Source organism: Chiloscyllium plagiosum, unplaced genomic scaffold (assembly GCF_037043375.1).
Source record: "Chiloscyllium plagiosum isolate Xiang-an unplaced genomic scaffold, Cpla_swu_hap1 HiC_scaffold_10, whole genome shotgun sequence".
Classification (NCBI taxonomy): domain Eukaryota; kingdom Metazoa; phylum Chordata; class Chondrichthyes; order Orectolobiformes; family Hemiscylliidae; genus Chiloscyllium; species Chiloscyllium plagiosum.
The window spans coordinates 91,434,510-91,457,709 of NW_028270148.1; the positions used below are offsets into that span (position 1 = coordinate 91,434,510).

At 39.6% G+C, this 23,200-nt stretch overlaps 1 protein-coding gene across 10 annotated transcripts in view; it reads right to left on the minus strand.

Annotated features, from left to right (window-relative positions):
* The window catches only part of LOC122552997 (mitogen-activated protein kinase kinase kinase kinase 3), a 297,582-nt gene that overhangs the window by 266,637 nt on the left and 7,745 nt on the right, over nt 1-23,200 (minus strand). The gene's annotated exons all lie outside the window — the stretch shown is intronic.

Consider the following 23,200-nt stretch of genomic DNA (forward strand, 5'->3'; position numbering starts at 1 on the left):
CAGCGAGTCCGGACCTTAGAGAATCACATTGACGACCTCGAGAATCGAGGTTGTCGAGAAAATATTTGTTTGCTGGGCCTTCCCGAACGGGAAGAGGAAGGCCAGCTTACGGTGTTCCTTGAACAGTGGCTTCCACAGCTTTTAAATCTGGAGGTTGGATCAGCCCAGGTAAGGGTGGAATGGGCCTACCGGGTTGCAATACGCGAGCCCGGCTCAAACCAGCGTCACCGCCCGGTCCGGTTCCGGCTGCAGAGCTACAAGGAGAGGCAGATACTCTTAGAAGCCTCCAGAAATCTTGGAAAAGATCCCCAAGCCATGATCTATAAAGGATCCAAGATCATGTTATTCCAGGACTTTTCCCCAGCTCTGGTCCGAAAGAGGAAGACGTTTGATGAGGCGAAGAAGTGTTTAAGGGACTTAAAAATTCAGTACTCCTTGTGCTACCCAGCAACGCTACGCTTTAACCATGAAGGCTCCGTGTATAACTTCGGATCGCCAGAAAAGGCCAAGGAATTTTTGGACTCTCTTAGATAAATTGTAAGAGATAATTGATGTTGGTTTGCTTTCCCCCCACTCCGGTTTACATCTCCCCTCCCTTTTTTTTAACCTGTTTAATATTATCTTGGGGGGTTGGGAGAGGGATTTATTTATTTGTTCTCTACTGAACGATTTTCTCCCCCCTCCATTTTTGTTTTATTCTATATAAGGCCGGGGGGGTCTAGTTAATGTTGGTAGGGGGAGGTGGTTACCTTATCTTATTTTACCTCTGTCTCTTGGAGCGGGGTTGTTTTCCCTTGTTATTTTGTATTATTATATTTAATTATTACTTGTTGAGGTTGTAATTTTATAGTTAGATATGTTTATACATGGTATTAACATTACCAAGTAAAACCAGGTATTTCGGGAGGGGGGGGGTTAGGGTGCTCACTGTTAACTCCAGCTCTGTAGTGTATTTGAAATTTTCTTCATCCTGTTGAGGAGCGCCTGGGTCAAGGGTGGGACACTGGTTGGGAGAGGATGTAACTCTGAAGATGGACGAGGGAGATCCAGTGGATGTAGTGTACCTGGACTTTCAGAAAGCTTTTGATAAACTCCCATATAGGTTAGTGAGCAAAATTAGGGCGCATGGTACTGGGGGCAAAGTACTAACTTGGATTGAAAGTTGGTTGGCTGACAGGAAACAAAGTAGTGATAAAGGGCTCCATTTCGGAATGGCAAGTGGGGTACTGCAGGGATCGGTGCTGGGACCACAGCTTTTTACAATATATATTAATGATATAGAAGATGATATTAGTAATAACACTAGCAAATTTGCTGATGATACTAAGCTAGGTGGCAGGGTGAAATGTAAGGAGGATGTTAGGAGATTACAGGGTGACCTGGACAGTTTAGGTGAGTGGACAGATGCATGGCAGATGCAGTTTAATGTGGATAAATGTATGGTTATCCACTTTGGTGGCAAGAACAGGAAGGCAGATTACTACCTCAATGGAATCAATTTAGGTAAAGGGGCAGTACAGAGAGATCTGGGTATTCTTGTACACCAGTCAATGAAGGTAAGCATGCAGGTACAGCAGGTAGTAAAGAAGGCTAATAGCATGCTGGCCTTCATAACAAGAGGGATTGAGTATAGAAGCAAAGAGGTTTTTCTGCAGCTGTACAGGACCCTGGTGAGACCACACCTGGAGTATTGTGTGTAGTTCTGGTCTCCAAATTTGAGAAAAAACATTCTGGATATTGAGGGAGTGCAGCGTAGGTTCACAAGGTCAATTCCTGGAATTGCGGGACTACCTTACGCTGAAAGACTGGAGCGACTGGGCTTGTATACCCTGGAGTTTAGAAGACTGAGAGGGGATCTGATTGAGACATAAGATTATTAAAGGATTGGACACTCTGGAGGCAGGAAACATGTTTCCACTGATGGGTGAGTGCCGAACCAGAGGAGACAGCTTAAAAATACGGGGAAGACCATTTAGGACAGAGATGAGGAGTGGTGGCGGTGTGGAATGCTCTTCCCCAGAGGGCAGTGGAGGTCCAATCTCTGGATTCATTTAAGAAAGAGTTGGATAGAGCTCTCAAGGATAGTGGAATCAAGGGTTATGGAGATAAGGCAGGAACAGTATACTGATTAAGGATGATCAGCCATGATCATATTGAATGGTGGTGCAGGCTCGAAAGGCAGAATGGCCTACTCCTGCACCTATTGTCTATTGATACGATGGACTTTTGGAAAGGAAGTGATACCCCCGGGAACAAGGGGGAAAATCTCCATTTAAATAAGTTTTTTTTTATTTAGAAATAGTTTTTTATTATAATGTTGTGAGTGTATTAGAGAGCCTTTATTTTTGTGAATTTTATATGCTCTATGCTCGGGATGTTCTGGATAGGGTTTCCCCTCCCGAGGGGTCTCGGATTCACCCAGACGATCATGGTTGATCAGTCGGTTAAGTGGTGCACCTGGAATGTCAAGGGGAGTAATTCACCAGTCAAAAGGAAGAAAATATTATCAAACCTCAAGAAAGAAAGGGTTGATATAGCTCTCCTACCAGAGACACACTTATTGGATAAAGAACACTTGAAATTACGACAGGGTGGATTTGATCAGGCCTTTTTTTCTTCTTTTAGCTCAAAAGGCAGGCGAGTTGTTATTCTTATTCCTAAGAATTTCCCTTTCAAAATCCTAAATCAGATAAAAGACGAATCTGGATGATATATTCTGATTAAAGCCCTTATAAATGGAGAGGAATATGGGATTTTAAATTTGTACCCTCCCCCCCCCCCTTCTATCAAGAATTTAAAACTTTTTTAGAAATCAATTTAGGTACAGCTAGCAACCCATCAATGATGTGGGAGACCATCAAAGCTTACGCGCGAGGTTTGATCATCTCATACTCAGCAACCCAGAAAAAATTAAAGGGATAACAACTGGGTCTGCTTGAAGCCCGCTTAAAAGCAGCTGAAACAGCATACGCTGACAGACCTACTATCAAATTGCAAAGGATTATGGCCCTTAGGACAGCTCTAAACACCACGCTTACCCAAACGGCTAAGAGGGAAATATTATTTGCAAAACAAAGGTTATATGAATTTGGCGATAAACCTGGTAGATACTTAGCATTTCTTGAAAAGAAAAAGAAGGCCCCTCAAACTATCACATCTATCAAGGAAAGTATGGGTATTTTGACTCATGATCATAAAAGGATTAACGCAATCTTTAGAAAATTTTATTCTTATTTATATAAATCGCAGGATTGTGAAGACAGGATGAGGAAGATGCAATCATTTTTTTAAAAACTTGACCTTTCTGGACCTAACGCCGGAACAGGTATCGGTCTTGAATGTTCCCCTAACAATCCAAGAAATACTTGACGCAATCAGGCAACTTTAGAGTGGTAAGACACCTGGCCCAGATGGCTTTCAAGCTGAATTCAAAAAAGAATTTACAGGAATATTGGCTGGTCCACTTATGGACATGTATAACTACTCATACAGTCAGGATTGTCTCCCGCCTTCGCTGAAAGAGGCAAATACCTCTCTCATCCTTAAAAAAGGAAAGGACCCAGAAGATTGCGTGTCATACAGACCAATATCCTTGCTAAATGTAGATTTTAAAATCCTCTCTAAAACGTTAGCATTGAGGCTAGAAAGGGTATCGCCACATATCTTAAAGGAGGATCAGACGGGGTTTATTAAGGGCCGTAGAACATCCAATAATGTTAGAAGGGTTATGAATGTGATTCAAGCCTGCCATCAGGGAAAGATACCAGGAGTAGTAATCTCATTAGACGCGGAAAAGGCATTCGACTGGGTTGAATGATCATATTTGTTTTACACGTTGGAAAGGTGTCTACCAAATGGGTCTCAACATTGTATAGTGACCCCAAAGCAGTTGTGATTACCAATGGATTAGACTCGGATACCTTCAGTGTGGATAGGGGCTGCCGTCAGGGATGTCCTCTCTCGCCATTGCTATTTACACTAACAATTGAGCCACTAGCAGAAGCTATACGGGCTGACCCTAATATAACGGCCCCAAGGATTGGTACAGGTAAACATAAAATTACCCTTTATGCAGATGATGTTCTTCTATTTCTCAGTAATCCTTTGATGTCCATGCCTTGCTTAATCCAAGTTATTAATACATTTAGTGCATTTTCAGACTACAAAATTAATTTCTCAAGATCGGAGGCTATGCCAATGGGTGGCCTTGCTAGTATATCCCACTTACTGATCGAATCCACTTTCCCTTTCGGTGGTCCCTGGAGGGTTTTTTATATTTAGGCATTTTTATTACCCCAGTATTTGGTCAGTTATACAAGGCTAACTTTGTGCATTTACTGGAAAGGATAAGGCAGGACCTCCAGCGATGGGGAGACCTTCCAATTTCCCGACTGGGTAGAATAGCACTAATTAAAATGAATGTCCTGCCCCGTCTCCTATATCCTATGAGAATGCTTCCAGTGATACTGCTGAGGCTGGCTCTACGTAAATTATATGGCTGGTTGGGTTTCTTTATCTGGAATCATAGATGGCCCCTCATTAAGCTGAAGAAGCTACAGCTTCCACAGGCAAGGGGAGGATTGGATTTCCAAGATTTTAGGAAATATCAGTTAAGTTCCCTATTAGGTTACATAGCTGATTGGGTCTTGTCTGATCCACAATCAATCTGGCTGGTCATCGAGGCTTCTCAAGTAAAATGCCCACTTATTAACCTTTTATTTTCAGACAAGAGGAAAATCATTATGGATCACTTTAAAAACCCTATAATACTAAACACAATTAAAGCTTGGAATATAATGCAGCAAAATGAGGGCAACTCACATAAAACATCCCCCTATGCTCCGATAGTGGGAGCATGGGGAGTTCAACCGGGGTTTACAGATGCCACTTTCAAACTCTGGAGATCCAGGGGTATCTCTTGTTTAGGGGATCTATTTAAAGAAGGGGTCCTGATGTCTTTTGAACAGCTGCGTCAGAAATTCGGATTACCTAATGGAGACCTCTTTCGATACTTCCAAATTCGAGATTACATACAGAAGAAGACTATGTTATTAGACAGTCTTTATATATCAGATAGAGAATGTAGAGTGCTATGGCCAATGGGGGTATCTTCCGTCAGTACTATTTACCATTTACTACATGATGAAGTATCGGGAGATATGGACAATCTGCTTAAAACATGGGATCAGGATTTGGAACTAGAAATCTCTATAGAAACATAGAATGACATTTGGGAAAACGCCAGAAGAATCACCATCTGTAACAGAACTCAGGCTATTCAGCTGAAGATACTTCATAGGGCCCATATAGCACCAGATCGATTGGCAAAATTTAAGGCAGGAGCATCTTCAATGTGTCCCAAATGTAAAATAGAGGTGGGCACTCTTGTACATTGCCTATGGACCTGTCATAAGATCCGTAGATACTGGACTAAAGTAGCAAGACCCTGACAGAAATCTTCGGAACGGAAATTAGAGTGGACCCTGTATCTCTCCTTTTGGGCTTTTCAAACTTACCCTCCCTGGATATGCATGGAAGAGATTATTTTCTATTCTCTCTTTCTGTGCAAGGAAAAATATTTTGGTAAACTGGGTGGCTGAGGGCCCCCCTGGACTTTCAGATTGGCACAAATTAATTATGGAATGTATTCCCCTTGACTTCCTTACAAATATGGTGCACCAAAAGACCGAATTATTCCATAAAATATGGCAGCCCTTCTTGAATTATATAAATAGTTATTTCGGCCATCCTAACAAGGGCTTTTATTTAATTGAGACAGCAAACCTGGCTGGTCCGGGGCCCCTTGGGAAGGAATCCCGCACGAATATGGGTTTTGTTACATTTGATGTTAATACATTCCAAGCATGCATCTCACTACCCAATTTCTGTGTTATCTGTCGTTTTTTTGCTCTTATTTGAATAATGTAAGAGACTTAATTATACACTCTGGTCAGTTGTAGGTAAGATTAGTAGTTTGTCGAGTTTTGTTTTTTTTCTTGGTATTTTTCTTTTGTTAAATTTTGGTTATTATTTATTTAAGATTTAATTGTATATCAATATTTATACTTGCATTTTTTTTATTTTGTAAACTTGTAAAAATGTTAAATTTTCAATAAAAATATCTATTAAAAAAACGTATTGAAAATATACTAAATAAAGTCCTATCAGTCACAACTCCTCTGTACCAGCTCCAACTCTTCAAAAACACATTTCAATCTAATCCAACAAGCTACTGTTTTTCTCATTATCCTGCTCATTAGCTCTGAAGAACACATCCAATTCCCTTTTTTAATGTATCTACAAAATGAGACTCCAGGTACTGTATCCTTTCAGCTACTGTCCTCCAAGTCTTGTAATTCTCAAATAACCTTTAGTTTTCTACCAATTTTAAATCTCTGTTGTTTGATTAACAACTCTTCAGGTGGAGATCTGTTAAACCTCTCGAGTCCATCAGGAAGTAGTCAGCACATAATGTCCTCAAGACCCAGTAGGAAAAGGAGAGTGTGGATCTTGTCCCTGAGCAGATCAAGTCAAATGAAGTATCCTTACGCTATCATGCCATCTTTGTTTTGAGACCAGAGCCACAACATTTCTACATCAAATGATTAAAAATTGGTCTGATGTAAACTGTGAGATTTATATCTATAAAATTTAATATTTGTTGCAAGTATGGGTTTCAGGTCTTGGAATTAGTAACTGGTAGGTTTTCTGCTTGTCTTCTGCCTACTACCTTGTAAGCATTTCTGTAGCCATTATGATTTTTAAAAAGTTTCTGAGGACTAGTTTTAGAATGAATGGATTTTGTGCACCATTTATTGTATAATGTTCTGCCACACAGCATGATAAGCTAGAATACAATAGCTGTTTAGAAAAGTGCTATCAAGAAAAGTAGGGTTTGCAGTGAACTAAATTACTTTAGAGTCAAGAGGTAGTGTTAGTCCCAGACCTGATGAGCAGGATGTACCTGAAGGAGATTAAACCTGAGTCAATTTGAGTGGTGTGTGACAGCTTCTTCCAGGACTATCTGCAATCCAGTCTAAAAGTCTCAAATGACCTAAACCTCAAGGTGTTAAGTTACTGGGACATTGGCATGAGTATTAGCATGGGTGGTATTTTGGGTACTGTGTTTTAGGTACCTTACCAATGAAGTTTTAATTCTTTTTAATTTATTAAAGGAGCATTTTGGAATCATACTTTTAGTGCGTTTAAAAAATGTTATCAATAGGTGGTTTGCTATATACTATCTTATAACAGAAAAGCAAAACATGCTTGTAGAAACTCAGCATCTGTAGATAGAAAGAGAGCTAGTGTTTTTAAACTGATGAAGAGTCACTGGACACAAAACATTAACTCAATGTTTCTCACCACAGATGCTGGCAGAGCCAAGTTTCTCCAGTACTTTGTTTTTGTTTGTTTCAGATCTCCAACATTCATTGTTCTTTGAGTTATTTGATTCTATCTTATCTTTATTTATTTTGCAATAAACTTTTGTTTCATCATCAAAGCAAAACATGCAGCATTGTGTGCTATGCTTCAGTGAGAAAGTATTTTGTTAAAACCAAATCATGCAAGAATATGATCCATCAGACCAGATTCATGTCAGGGATCTTACTTGTCTAGTAATAACATCAGATAGGATAATAACATTGGTCAATCATGCAAAGAACTGGCGTATTTCTGGTGGTAGACACAAATATCAGCAAATAACTGCAGAAGATAAGCACATTAGTTACGAGCTATCCATCCTACAGTTCAAGTTATTAGTGAGTCACCTCTTCCTAAACAATTACCCAGAGTCTTTTAAATTTAGTATGAAATTTTGAACTCAATATGATGCACTCAAACTAACCTCAAGGGTGGACAGATTCATACTTATCTACTGGAATTTTAAGAAAATGGCAACCAATCCAACTATAGATTAAACAGGCATTGAGGGAAAAAAAATTGTTATACAACATTAAGCTGGAACATAAACAACTGTAATGGATAGTGGTGGAAGAAATAATAATTATCTAAAACTTTCTCAAGCAGCACAGAAACTTATAGAGTTAGTTGCATCTTCTCTATAGTACAATATACTAAATAGTGTCTGGAGAACTGCTATATTATACTATTTAAGCAAGAGAAAATGGATGATGTGCTCAACAGGTTAATGATGTCAAGGACCATAAATTTACAAAAATTTTACAAGAGATCTTAAAATAGAATATCTTGTTACAATAAATTTTTTTTTAAAACTTTGCTCGCAAAGGCACAAGCCTACATATTTGAAGGTGGCACGGTGGCTAATTGGTTAGCACTGCTGCCTCACGGCCCTGGGGAACCGAGTTTGATTCCTGCCTCAAGAGACTGTCTATGTGGAGTTTGCACGTTCTCCCCATGTCTGCGTGGGTTTCCTCCAAGTGCTCCGGTTTCCTCCCACAGTCCACAGGTTAGGTGAATTAGCCATGCTAATGTGATGTTCTCTAATGCCTTAATCAACATTCTTTAAGCTGAGCACTGCAATCGATAACTTAGCATACAGATTACAAACACTCCATACAAAAAGCAATCCCTTTAAAATATGATATGCAATGCTGCATCTGCAATCTCGAAGAGACCATTCAGTGCAAAAGGGCTGCTCATAACAAAAGGGAAATTAGATGGAATATAATTTTAAATTGACAATAAAATGTCTCAGCTTCCTTGATCTGTGATAAATTATTAGGAACATAGCAAATATAACACTACAGTGGGTCTTAGCAAACTACAAAATTACCTTGGAAGTTGCCACAATTTATTCTGCAAGTAACACCTCCTCCAGCCGTAATATGGTGGGATGAATGCCCAGAGTTAGAGGCCTTATTAGCAGAAGGTGGCAGTGCACATGTACCGTAAACTAAATTGGGTCTTCGGAAGACAAATTTCACCAGCCAGTAAGAATGTGCATTTATGTAAATGATTCACTTTGTTCCCATTCAGGAATACTCACTGTGTAGGTGCAGAGCAAACATCAAGACCTTTTAAAGAGATTTGGAGAGAAATTAAAGGCAAATCCTGATAGTCAGTACATTTCATCACAGAATCCCTATAGTGTGGAAACAGGCCCTTCAGCCCAACGAGTCCTCAATGATCCTCTGAAGAGTTACCCAACCAGACCCATTCCCCTAGTTGAAACTTTATTGCTGGAACAGCACAGCAGGTCAGGCAGCATCCAGGGAACAGGAGATTCGACGTTTCGGGCACAGGCCCTTCTTCAGGAAGGGCCATTCCCCTAGCCTACATTTACTGCTGACTAATGCACCTAACCTACACATCCCTGAACACTATGGGCAATTTAGCATGGCCAATTCACCTAACCTGCACATTTATGGACTGTGGGAGGAAACCAGAGCACTTGGAGGAAACTCATGCAGACATGGGGAGAACGTGCAAACTCCACATAGACAGTCACCTGAGGCTGGAATCAAACCCGGTTCCCCAGGGCCATGAGGCAGCAGTGCTAACCAATTAGCCACCGTGCCACCTTCAAATATGTAGGCTTGTGTAGTCTTCAAGTATGTAGGTTTAATGTGGCATGAAAAGTTGCAGCTTGGTGATTTAAAAAAAGAAAAACTGTTCAAGCTATTTGCAATAGACTAAAAATCAAAGCAGGTTTTGTCAAATATTTATTCACATAGGGAGAAGAGCAGAGACTGCCTGTGTGTGGCCAGTGCAAAAAAGCACTGCCCTGAAAGAGATTCCATGGGGTGCAAAATAATTGAACATATGCCAAATCAGTCAAAGGCAGGTGGTCACTGAAGAGCCCTTTAGGTCCAAAGGGTTTTGGAGAACGGAATGTGTTTCTATTTCTCCACTCCCATCTATTGATCCATCCTACAGTACGTTTAAGACAACCAGGTGAGGACAAAATTTAAATCTATTGCTGGTGACTTCCCCGGGCTGTGCAACTTACTGTGCAGAATTTTAACTAACAGTGAAGCACTGCGACCATCTGTATAAGCATATCCCAGAAATCACTGCATTTTGAGCTATTAACTGGTCCAAAGACACAAAAAAACATTCACAGTGTTTGTAAAACTTTTGGGACTAAATGACAAATGTAAAATTCTGGGATTCCAATACTGGAAGACTGAGCTACTGACTCAGCTATTTTCTGGCAAAATTACTGAAGCAGGTTCAAGAGCCTGAATAACCAACTCCTATTCATTTTGCCCTTTACCATCCTCTAAAATAGAACTCATTCGAGTTGCACTGACTTTGCCACTTAATGATTTGAGTCCTGGCTTTAGAAGCAGAACCAGAGAACCATCAAGAACTGGAAGTTTGAACAAATTGGTCAATGTCATTTCTGATTCAGTAGGTTCACCAAAAAGCAAAGGACATACAGAATAGAACAGTACAGTATACAGGCCCCTAGGTCTGTGCCGACTATGCTGCCATTCTAAACTAATCCCATCAAACTGCACATGGTCAGCCTCTTTAATTCCCAGTCTGCTCATGTCTCTGAGTGCCTCTTAAACATTGCTATCATTTCTGCCTCTACCGCCTTCCTTAACATACATTCCAAGTACCCCACCTCCCTGTGTGTAAAAACAAACCCTGCCTCACAAATCTCCTTTTAACTTTTCCCTTCTCACCTTAAATCCACACCCCACAGTATTTGACATTTCCACCCAACCCATGTCTCTCATAGTTGTATATTCTTCTATCAACTTGACCCCTTAGCCTCCGACACTCTCGCAAAAGCAAACCAAGTTTGTCCAACCTCTCCTTATAGCTAATACACTCCAATCCAGGTAACTTCCTGGAAGACCAGCCTTGCACCCTCTCCAAAGCCTCCACATCCACATTATAGTGCGGCGCACAGTTAATCAAATGTGGCAGTCTTATGGAGTTGTAACATAACTTGCCAAACTTTAGACTCAATGCCTCATCCAACCAATGAAGGCTGTATGTCTTCTTTATCACCATATCCATTTGTGTTGTCACTTTCAGAGATCTATGGGCTTAGATCTCAAGATTGCTCTGTATATCAAAGCTCCTAAGGGTCTGGCTATTTACCATATACTTTCCTCTTGCATCCGAACTCCCAAAATGCATCACTCTCTGGACTAAATTAATCCCAACCCACCTGCCATTTTTCTGGCCACTTTCCAACTGGTCTATATCCTGTTGCATCCTTTGATATTCTTCCTCACTATCCACAAATCCCATCAATTTTCGTATCATCTGAAAACTTATTAGACCACTAACATTTCATCCAAGTCATTTATCCAACTCACCCAAATACCACTCCAACAACTAATGATGGATTGGGATGGCCAAATGTACCAGGATCCCAGTATTCTAATTATAACTAACGTACTGAGAGCAAGTAAACAGAAAATTTATTTCTCTGAACTGTCTGATGTGAAGAGTCAGGTTAGTTTCTCATTTATTTGAAACGTGCAAACTGTTTTGTCAGCTTACTGTTCTTTTATAAGAACTAAAAATCTCTCCTTTCCTTACTTTTGCTTGGTGGTTTTCTCATCCTCCTTTCCTGAAGGAAGTGATTCATTGTCTGATACACATCCAACAATAGCAGTCTCCCTCCACTAACTCGTTCAACTTTTCAATGTTGAAATTTCAATGATTGTCATACTTCAACTCAGTTTCTTCTACAGCAATTTTAAAAGAGTTGTTAAATCAGAATTAAAAATCAAAGTTAAACATGATGTTTCATTTGGATTTTACAAGCTCACATTGTGCATAGTTTCCATTGCTATTTTGAAGAGTTTGGCTCCCCCTTTCCGGTGTACAGTTTAACTAGCCTTGATTAAATTATCAATCCCTGGTGTACTTTATACAGAGACAAACCACAAATGTTACACTTTCAGATTAGCACCAAGAATACTAAACACTCCTATAATGCATAAATTCAGACTGATTTCAAGGATGGCAGCTTAATTTCCACCATTGTAAAAAGACTGAATGGGTTTATGTAAATGCATCCTGTAGTGTGATACAAAAGCGTCATATGTCAGAGGGCCAAACCTGACAGTCATGTCAACATTCTCTCCCAGACAAAGCAGAACTGCTGGTCACACTTATATTGACCTCAAATGTTCTTAGACAATGGTTAGAGAAAAATTAACCAGGTTTATCAATCCTTAGCAACTACCAAAATTACTCAGTTTAATAAATAAGAGGACTTTTTAAAAGTGATACCAGATCCACTTAAATGTTCCATTTCTAGAATAATACCACAGGAAGTATTCCAATGGTATTATTCTAGATATGGAACATTTCTAGTCATAGAGATGTACAGCACGGAAACAGATGTTTCAGTTCAACTCATCCATGCCAACTAGATATCCTAAATTAATCCAGTCCCATTTGCCAGCATTTGGCCCACATCCCTCCAAACCTTTCTTAATCATGTACCCATCCAAATGCCTTTCAAATGTTCTAATTATACTAACCACCACTACTTGCTCTGGCAGTTCATTCCATAGAAAAAGCACCCTCTGCAGAGAAAAATTGCCTCTTGGGTCCCTTTTAAATCCTTCCCCTTTCACCTTAAACCCATGACCTCCAACCCCAGGGAAACAACCTTGACTATTTATCCATGCCCCTCAGGATTTTATAAACTTCTATAAAGGTCACCTCTCAGACTCCAATGCTCCAAGGAAAATAGTGCCAGACTGTTCAGCCTTGCCCTATTACTCAGACCCTCCAGCCCTGGCAACATCCTTGTAAATCTTTTCTGAACCTTTTCAAGTTTTGCAACATCCTTCCTATAACAGGGAGACAGAATTCAATGTAATACTCCAGAAGTGGCCTAACCAATGTCCTATACAGTTACAACATGACTTCTCAACTCTTCTACTCAATTAATTGACCAATAAAGGCAAGCATGCTAAACACCTTCTTCACTCTCTTGTTTACCTGCAATTCCACTTTCAAGGAACTATGAATCTGCACCTCAAGGTACCTTTGTTCAGCAACATTCCACAGGACCCTACCATTAAGTGTATAAATCTTGCCCTACCAAAGTGCAGCATCTCACATTTAACCAGATTAAACTCTATCTATTACTCCTCAGCCCACCAGCCCATCTGATCACGGTCTCATTATACTTTGCTATCCACTACACCACCTATTTTGGTGTCATCTGCAAATTTACTAACCACACCTACTACATTCACATCCAAATCATTTACATAAATGACAAAAAACTAAGTGAAGAATTTTGTGAATGTGTCTACTCTTCACTTTGACAGGCTGAACTCCAGTAGTTTCTCATCAAGACAGTCACTCTAACTAATTCATTATTTTTGCAGACCCATTTTTCTTTTTTTTCAGTGTGTCTGTTCTACAGTCCAAGATAGTGTTTATTGGGCACAGTAATAGAATATTCAGCTCAACCACAGTTTGCATGCTACAAGATTGGTCTTATCCAAAACCATGTGAATAGGGCTGCACATCATTTTCTCACCATGCAAACCCATTGCTAAAAGGGCTCAAGCCATTCTGCAGAACAATGGCTATCTTGATCAGATCATTTCTCAGTGTACTTTGTGCAAACTTGAGAAATCCCAAGACATTCATTCATTCTTGGGCCTGTGAAGTGCCTAATCCACCTCATATTTCAAGGGTAAGATAACATATCTCAAAACTTCAACAAACAGGTGAAGCCAGCTGTTTCATCGTGCTACTAAGCAGGAGCAACATGGGAGGCATTTGTCACTAATAGGACATTGTCATTAAGCCAAATAGACATTCTGCCTATAACACAAATGAGTTATATGATATATGATTCTCAGTTCTGTTTTACAGTAATATTAGATACATAGTCCCAAAGACTGACATATTCTATTAAATTGCATATCCCTTCTGCTTGCAAGAAAGATGCTGACCATACCCAACCAGTCCACACTTAAAGAACTCACAGCACTGTCCAATTCGATGTGATTCTGCAACTGGACAAATTTGCTAAACGTGTGAAGAATAACACTGACAAGTAATTTAGGTTTGTCAGTAATGCTCACAGTTTAGTTCACATGTTTGTACAGGAATCTATATATTAATACAACATGGTTTTGTTCTGTGCAAACAAAGAATACATGCATGCACTGAATTTGATACATCTCAAAAAAAACTATTTAGAGGTCTGTGGTTCATTTCTCAGACCAACGTCCTACCCATTCAGTACAATTTGGAGGTGCCAGTGTTGGATTGGGATGGACAAAGTTAAAAATCAGGTAGGCGAAAGTGAGGACTGCAGATGCTAGAGATCAGTCAAGATTAGAGTGGTGCTGGAAAAGCACAACAGGTCAGGCAGCATCCGAGGAACAGGAAAATCGACGTTTCAGGCAAAAGCCCTTCATCAGCGAAAAGGCGGGAAGCCTGCAGGGTGGAGAGATAAATGAGAGGGGGGTGGGGCTGGGGAGAAGGTAGCTAAGAGTACAACAGGTGGATGGAGGTGGGGGTGAAGGTGATTCTGATGAAGGGCTTTTGCCCAAAACGTCAATCTTCCTGCTCCTTGGATACTGCCTGATCTGCTGTGCTTTTCCAGCATCACTCTAAAGTTAAAAATCATACATCAGGCTATAGTCCAACAGGTTTTATTTGGAAGCGCTGCTCCTTCATCAGGTGGTTGTGAAGGTTAAGATCACGCTCACAGAATTTATAGCCAAAGGAGTCCAGTGTCATGGTGATGTGATATAGCAAACAACCTTAAATAAACACTTTCATCTTTTATAATGGGATATGCTGGTTTCTGTTCTTTGATATGTAAATCCATTCAGAGTCAATTTGCCTGGTTTGAAATCTAAAAAAAGCCTAGCAGTGAATGGTCAATCATTAACGGATGTACTCCTCATGACAATGCCTCTACCAGAGACATTCTACCAACCAATCAGTACTTTCCTTACATTATAAATGTGGGCTTTCTCCTTTACCGCTGAGAATTGCCCTGTTTAGGGCAAGACAAAAATGTATCTTTTTGCAGCAATACTTTCTGGTTAACCACAAATGGAGAGTCCTCTCTTGGGAATTTTTCTCTCTTGTGGGGGATGGATCTATTTTACGTAATCATACATTTCCCTTTAAATTTATGACTCTGCAATTCTATTAATCTATCCCTTAACCTAAATTTGCCAGTCTATTTCAGTTAGCTCTGTTTTCATACTCTCATTATTCCCTTTATTTAAGTTTAAAATACTAGCTTTGGGTCCACCCTTCTGTCCCTTAGACTGAACGTTAAATTCAATTGTGATCACTGCAACCTAGGAATACGTTCACCATGATGTCACTAATTAATTCTATTTGTTGCACAATTCCAAGTCTAGTACAGCCTGCTCTCTGGTTGACTCCAGAATGTGCTATTTTGAGAAACTATGGCAAAAATATTTAGGAAAAGCCTCTGTGATTTCTCCAATCGTAAGTGGTTTAAAATCTTCCATGGTTACGATCTTTCTGACAAGTTGCCACCATTTCTTCTTTTATATTCCATTCAGGAGGCCTATGTACCACTCCCACAAGTGACTTCTCGCCTTTATTGCTAAACTCTACCCAAATCACATTTATATTATGGTTTCCTGAACTTAGTTAATCAGTTTACTTTAACTAATAGAGCCCCCCCCCCTTCACTTTTCCTAGCTTCTGGTCCTTCATAAGTGCCCCATATTTTTCAATATTCATGCTCTAATCGAGATCATTCTGCAGCCATAGTAATCAGAAAGCTATCAGATTTCATTTACTGATTTCTACTGTAGAAGCACTTATTAATGGCCTTCTGAAAATCCAGATAAATTGCATCCAGTCTGCCTGTCAATCTAGATGTTCCCTTTCAAAGTCCATGTTGGCTATTCAATAGCATTTTTTAAAAATTTCTAGATATTCTACTACTTTCGCTTTTCATAGTGAAAAATTCATAATTTTTCCCATTACCATTGCCAAGCTGGCTAACAAAGAAAGAATGTGCAGATTTCGATGGGGGAGAGGGAGGAGAAGACAAAAGAAGCATATGTTTTCAGGCAGGAAAAGATCCAAGAATAGGACTGAGGGAGCTGAAGAGGCTGCAGCCAACAATAGGTCAAATGGTGGTGTTGCACTGAAGACCAGAATTAGAAGAGTAGCATATTTGGGTGATGATACAATAGTCTTCAGTGCTGGGAGCAAAGCCATGAAGAATGTTTAGAAGACAATCCAGAATGTGTTGAGAGAAAAGTAGTGTGGAATTGAGCTGACTGGTTTCTGCCAAACAAGATTTGGACAACCATGGATCCAGGAGGTATACACTCCTCAAAAAGGAGTGGAAGGTTGAAACTGAAGTAACATTTGAAAAAAATGTGAGTAACAGCAAGTTTTTGAGGAGTGGGGTAACTGTTGTGGTTTTGATCAGGAGAGGGATGTGGCCCAAGCTAATAGAAACAAGTCACAAATGGGTATCAAATAGCCAACAGAGAATCAAGGGAGAAAACAGGTCAAAGGTTGGAGAGAGCAGGGAAAGAAGAGATGAGTGAAAACCAACAAAAACAAAAAAAAAGACCTTGACTTAGGACTAAGCAGATAATTGTGGAATAAAAATAAAATGCTAGAGAAACTCAGCAGGTTTAGCAGCATCTGTGAAGAAACAAACAAAGTTAATATTTCAAATTCAACATGATATCTTCAAAACTGTGTATCAGGTTTGCCACTTCAATATTGCACAGGGAAGTCAACATTGTCTTTAACAGCAGTTCTTGAACAAACAAATGAATTTCACAAATACATACATTTAAAACATCTAAGTTTTCTCACTGTATAATCAATAGCATATCATAGAATCGTACAGAAGAGGCCCTTTGGCCCATCAAATTTGCACCAAAAATCAGAAAACTAACTATAATTGGAAAAGAAACATAACCCTTTCTCTCAGTAATTTGTCAATTCAAGCAAGTCCAGTCGCAATTCATGTTAATTCTTTATTACACTTAAGTATTGTTGTAACCAACAATAAACATAGTGTGATTTTTAATTTGCAGTTTTCTTTACCAAATTTATCTACAATAACATTGGCGGTATTTAAGAGAACATTTTATAAGACATTTTAAATACAGGATATTTATTTAGAATTCCTCTCCAATGGAATTATCAAGCTCAATTTAGACACAAAGATCTGTCATATAAAATGACAAGGAATGCCATTATGCAGTAACTTGTTTCAAATGGAATAACAAAGGTTTTTGAAATTATGCACAACATAAAAGGCTCAGAATGAGGAGGGTGAGGCAGAGGGAACTGTACTAATTACAAGAAATTTCAGTCCAGTAATTGCTGTTTTAGTTGCAGACTCATTCAACTGCAGTGTGTTGGACAGTAGATGCATGTCCAAAATGTGAGGAGTATACTGGTTAAAATGTTACTCAGCCCTTAACGAATCTAGATATGGTTGATGCAATTTGAGAGGTTAGTCAGTTTCAGATTTGGGGTTAGTCAGTGACATTTTATAAATTCCTACTTTGGAAATAAAACCAGTCTAACTGCAGGTTGGGATACAAACTGACTCTAACCTCACACCTTCAATGCATTGAACACTTTTTAAAATATACTGATAGAACCTTAAGTTATGTTGGAGCAGTGATTGAAAGAAACTCTGGGATTTACATATCAATGAATCAAATCCTGCATCCCTATTCTAAGTGGTTAAAGTTTTAACAGCCATCTAGGTTTGTCTCACACATCGTATCAGTTGTATGACATTTTGATCTTTTACTTATAAATTTAATGTCCGATATATACTACCCCACCAGCTATCTGACAATGGAGCAGTGCTCCAAAAGCTTGAACGTTCAAATAAACCTGTTTGACTATAACCTGATGTCATGTGATTTTCAACTTCTTCAATTCAGTCCAGCTCTCACATCTGTGGCTATATGCATGCATTGACCAGTGGAAATTTTTTCTGCAAGTTCAATCTCAACATTTTCGTCATCACTTGTTTCTTCATTTCTTACTTTTACCCTTCAATACCACTTTAACAATCACTTCAGCAGGTGATTCACAGCTGGAGCATCTTTGTCAACATCCTTCCAGTCCTGCAAATCTTTTCAATTTTTTAACTACACTGTAGGGCTGGATATACTGTTGGTATGCTTCCATCAACTTGAGAATAAACATATATTTGTTTGAGACAGTCTGAATCCAGCAAAGTCAGTCTCTTGAGCTACACCAGGACTATCCTCAAACATTAAAACAAGCTACAGAGTGCACCAGCTATTGTTCAGAGTGGACAGAGGTACATTTGACCAGGTACAAGGTACTATCCAAATCATATCCTGAAGGTTAAGTTCTTTCCAAAATATTACCACAGATCTCCCAGTATTAAATTCACAAAAGCGACTGGTGCAGAAATTTGGACCTGTACTTAAGTTACTTAAGGGATCAGGAGATACCATGATCATAAAGCTAAATCAGAGGCATACAGTTAGAGGATGAATACATTCCTGCCACATTGCTCTTTAAAGAACAGTTCAACTTGAGGACAGGCCAAAGAATCATCAAGAATCAAATTTTTCAAAGTCAGATGCAGCCCTACACTTATTTCATGAATTCTAGCCTCCACTACAAAATATTTCTCGAACCACTTGGAAATAACTGTGGTTATGCAATCTTCCTTGTCACAGTACATAAGCAGGAATATTTTTGCCCTTTTGAATACTTTTGGGTGACACATTTGCTAATGATGCTCAGGAGCTTGCACTTCTGCATAACCGTAGCATTACAACAAGCTACAAAATAAAGTCATCCTGTCCTTTGGTCCCTCACTCCAGTAGGCAATGCGATGGCCTTTTGCTAAAATTTTGCAAGGCATACAAAGCCAACAAGAATCAGTTTCATTGGCACTGTATACCTGCTCTGGGAATACCTATTCAGTGCCAATTAACTTACAAATTCAACAAAATTGGCAGCTACTTAAGCATCAACACTTTTTTTCCAGCAGACGCACACCTAACATCATGCCCATTCTTAAACTTCTGCAGCCATCCTTGTAACTATTCACACATGCTGCAGGTTAAGTTCTTGGTAGAATATTTTTGCTTGGGTACTTATCATCTTACTAGAAATCTTCATTCCAACAAAGCATAAATTAATGCAAATGTGCACTGTCCAAATCAATATTTCATTCTTTTAATGTCTTACAAACTATAATAACTAATCTAGTTAAAAAAACTCAAAGCAGCAAAAGAATAAGACCAAGTCATATACTGTGGACAACCCAGTAGTGTGAGCAAGCAAAGCCTACACTAACTTGTTTTTTCTTTCAACAATTCAACCTTTTATTCTACGAACGTATGAAATAAGAGCAGAAATAAACCATTCAGCCCTTCGAGGATGCTCTGCCACTCAATAAGATCATAAACTGATCTATTTGAGTTTCAAATTCCACATTTCATTTACCTTTAATAATCCAAATCCCACTGCTTAACAAAGAACTTATGCACCTCAATATCAATTTCAATGATTCCAAGCTACTACTTTTCGAAGCAACTTCCAAAGTCACACAACTGTCAGAAAAACAATTTCGTCTTCATCTTGAAAACATGACCTAAAGCTTTAGAACAGTACACCCTACTTTTCAGCTGATGACCAGAGTATACATTGTTTCCGACATCCAATTTGTCAAGGCCATTCAACATATCTTAAGCACTTCAAATCACGCCAATCCTTGCTCCAAACTCCAGTGGAAACAAGCCCAGTCTGTGTTTTTGGTAACATGGGTGTTTAAGAAGTTAAAAATACATATAAAACAAGTTGCCCTCACATAAATAAAATATATTATTTTGACTATGTTCTATAATCTAGTTTGCATCACTTATAAAATATGTGTAAGTATAGAATGTCTAAAGTAAAAAAATCTCCTTTGCCTTGATGAAAATCGTCCATGAAGTATGTAATTCATTATGGGAGGGGGAGAAGAGAGTAGGATGAAAGGTGTACAACACAAATTCTCATTTATACAGCATCTTTAATCAGTATAAATGCCTATTGGTGATCAAAAGGAGAAAGACAGATATTAAGCAATAGGAGAGGCACCCAGAAAAATATTCTAAAAGAGATCACTTGGAGTGAATAAAATTGGCTGAAGACTGGTATCTGTGATGCTGGGTACTATGGAGGAGGCTGAGGTGGATCAGCCACTTGGCACTCCTGGCTGAAGATAGCTGCAAATGCTTCAACCTTTTCTTTTGCACTGATGTGCTGGCCTCTTCCATCATCGAGGATGGGGCTATTTGTACAGCCTCCTCCTCCAATGAGTTGTTTAATTGTTCACCACCATTCATAACTGGATATGACAGGACTGCAGAGCTCAGATCTGATTGGTTGGTTGTGATCAATCAGCTCCATCACTTGTTGCTTATACTGTTTAGCATGCAAGTAGTTCTGTTTGGTAGCTTCACCAGGTCGACAACTAAATTTCAAGTACATCTGGTGCTACTCCTGGCATGCTCTTCTGCACTCTCCATTGAACCAAGATTGAACTCTTGACTTAATGGTAATGATTAAGTGGGGAATATGCTGGGCCACGAGGTTGCAGGTTGTGCTGAAGTACAATTCAGCTGCTGTTGATGGCCCACAACACATCATGGATGCCAAGTCAAGTTGCCAGATCTGTTCAAAGTCTGTACCATGTAGACAATGATAATACCACACAACACAATGGAGGATATTTTCATTGTGAAGGCAGGACTTCGTCTCCATAAGGACTGTGCAGTGGTCACTCTTATCAATACTGTAACGGACATTTGTATCTGCAGCCAGCATAGCGGTAAGGAGAACATCAAGTCTGTTTTTCCCTCTTATTGGTTCTCTCATCGCCTGCTGCAGACCCAGGCTAGAAGCTACGTCCTTTAAAATCCAACCAGCTTGATCGGTAGTACTGCTGCTAAGCCACTATTGGTGGTGACAATTGAAATCCATCGCCCAGGGTTTGTGTCCTTGCCATCCTCAGTGCTTCCTCCAAGTATACATGGAGGAGTACTAATTCATTAGCCAAGGGAGGACAGTACACGGTAATCAACAGGATTACCTTGTCTGTGTTTAACCTGATGCTATGAGACTTCATTGTGTCCAGAGTCAATGTTGAGGACTCCCAGGGCGACTCCCTACCAACTGTATACCACTGTGCCTCCACCTCTGCCGTGTCTGTCCTGTCAGTGGGACAAGACATATCCAGGAATGGTGATGGCAGTGTCTGGGACATTGTAAGGTACGATTCAATGAGTATGACTATATCAGGCAGTTGCTTGACTAGCTTGTGAGATAGCTCTCCCAATTAAAGCACGAGCCCCAAGACATTAGTAAGGAAAGTACTGTTTCTGCCGTGGTCTTTTCCGGCACCTCGGTCATTGCCAGGTGATCCATCCGGTTTTATTTTATTGAGACTTTGTAGCAACTGGTACAACAGAATGATATGCTCAGCCATTTCAGAGGGCAATTCAGAGTCAAGCACATTGCTGAGAGTGTGGAGTCAAATGTAGGCCAGATCAAGTGAGGATGGCAGATTTCCTTCCCTGAAGGACACTAGTGAACCAGACAATTGTTTCATTATCATCTGCAGATAGTTAATTCAAGATTTTTTTTTAAATTGAATTAAAATTCCCCAATCTACCACTGCGGGATTTGAACCTGGGTCCCCAGAACATTAGCTGAGTTTCTGGATTAATAGTCTAGTCATAATACCACTAGGCCATCACCTCCCCTAAATGTTTTTATTTCAGTTAAGTAAAATATAATAGATAATTCTAAACTCATTAGTCTGGTTTTGTACTAGGTTTGTCAGTGAAATTCATGTGAAAATCACACAAAGAGAGGAATTTTGTGGAAGTTACATTACAATAGTATGAAGTGGCTTCAACAACATGAAGCTGAAAGCCAGCCTTGCCTACAGAACTCTCATTTATCTCTCTACCCTTCAGGCTCTCTGCCTGTATTCCTGATGAAGGGCTTTTGCCTGAAACGTCGATTTTACTGCTCCTCGGATGCTGCCTGAACTGCTGTGCTTTTCCAGCACCACTCTAATCTTGCCTACAGAACTAGGCACCTCTCCCAAATCAAAACAATGAGTACAGCAGGTTTCCACCATTTGTGACTTCATGAAAAAGCTCTTGAAATTAAACTCGTCTTTCTGTGCAAAGGCAAGTAACAAGAAAATTACACCATTTAATTTATTAAGAATCTAACTGCAACACAATGATTGTAGTAAATGCTGGTGTGTTTTTAAAACAGTCATTTGCAGCAATTTAAACTGAGGGGGTACGTTCAAAAGTTAGGTTTTTTCTGTATTTTACTTCTCGTTACCAAATATGGAGTGCTACTTGGGAGCCAGACTTTTAACGCACCTTTCGTCAACGCGAATTTGCTGTACCACAATTGACAAATTAGGCTTGCTGTTTCGACAATGCAAAGTTTTAAAACATATGTTGTCTGTAACGCAATTACAGGGCCAACACTTTAAGCGCTGTTTCTAAAGCACAATTTTTCTATAACACCGGTTGCACAAGAACGTAACTATCACATTATGTAAGAACTGACTGTAATCTTGCTACTATGTTCAAATTCTACAGCTCTTGTAACTAGTCAAGGTTCATATCCCTGCGTGAGAAGATAACTCTTATTCCATCAGCTCACACACACCACCCAGTCACATCTACTACATCAAATAATAGTCTCCCAAAGCAGCAACCTCAACTGCTAACCCAGCTAGTTTGCAGGCTCAAATCACTAAACTTTCCTCTCGTTTTACTGTCTCTCCTAACTTTCCACGTGGCTTTCTAACTACAGACCTGTTATGTGCCTCCCGCCAGCATGCTGGCTCTCGTGATTACAGTCCTGCACTCAGGCACCCAAGCTTCCCAAGTCTGTCAAAACAGTAGCCTATCTGAAACCCAACTTGGACACTGGCTCACTTCCTGCAAAGATTTGAAAGGTTTATTCATCCCCTTAACCATCCAAATCTTCCCAAACTCACTACACATGCCTTAATTTGTTAAATATTTGCTCACATGATAAGAGCATCACAAGCAAAAATCAAGCATTTACCCCCCCTCCAACTTTAATTGCCCTTAAAGGAGTGGTGAGCCACCTTTTTAAATTGTTGTGGTGTAGATTCATTCACGGTACATTCACAGAGGGAATTTCAGTGAAATGGTAATATATTTGTTAATCAAGATGGTGTGTCTGGGACAGGAAC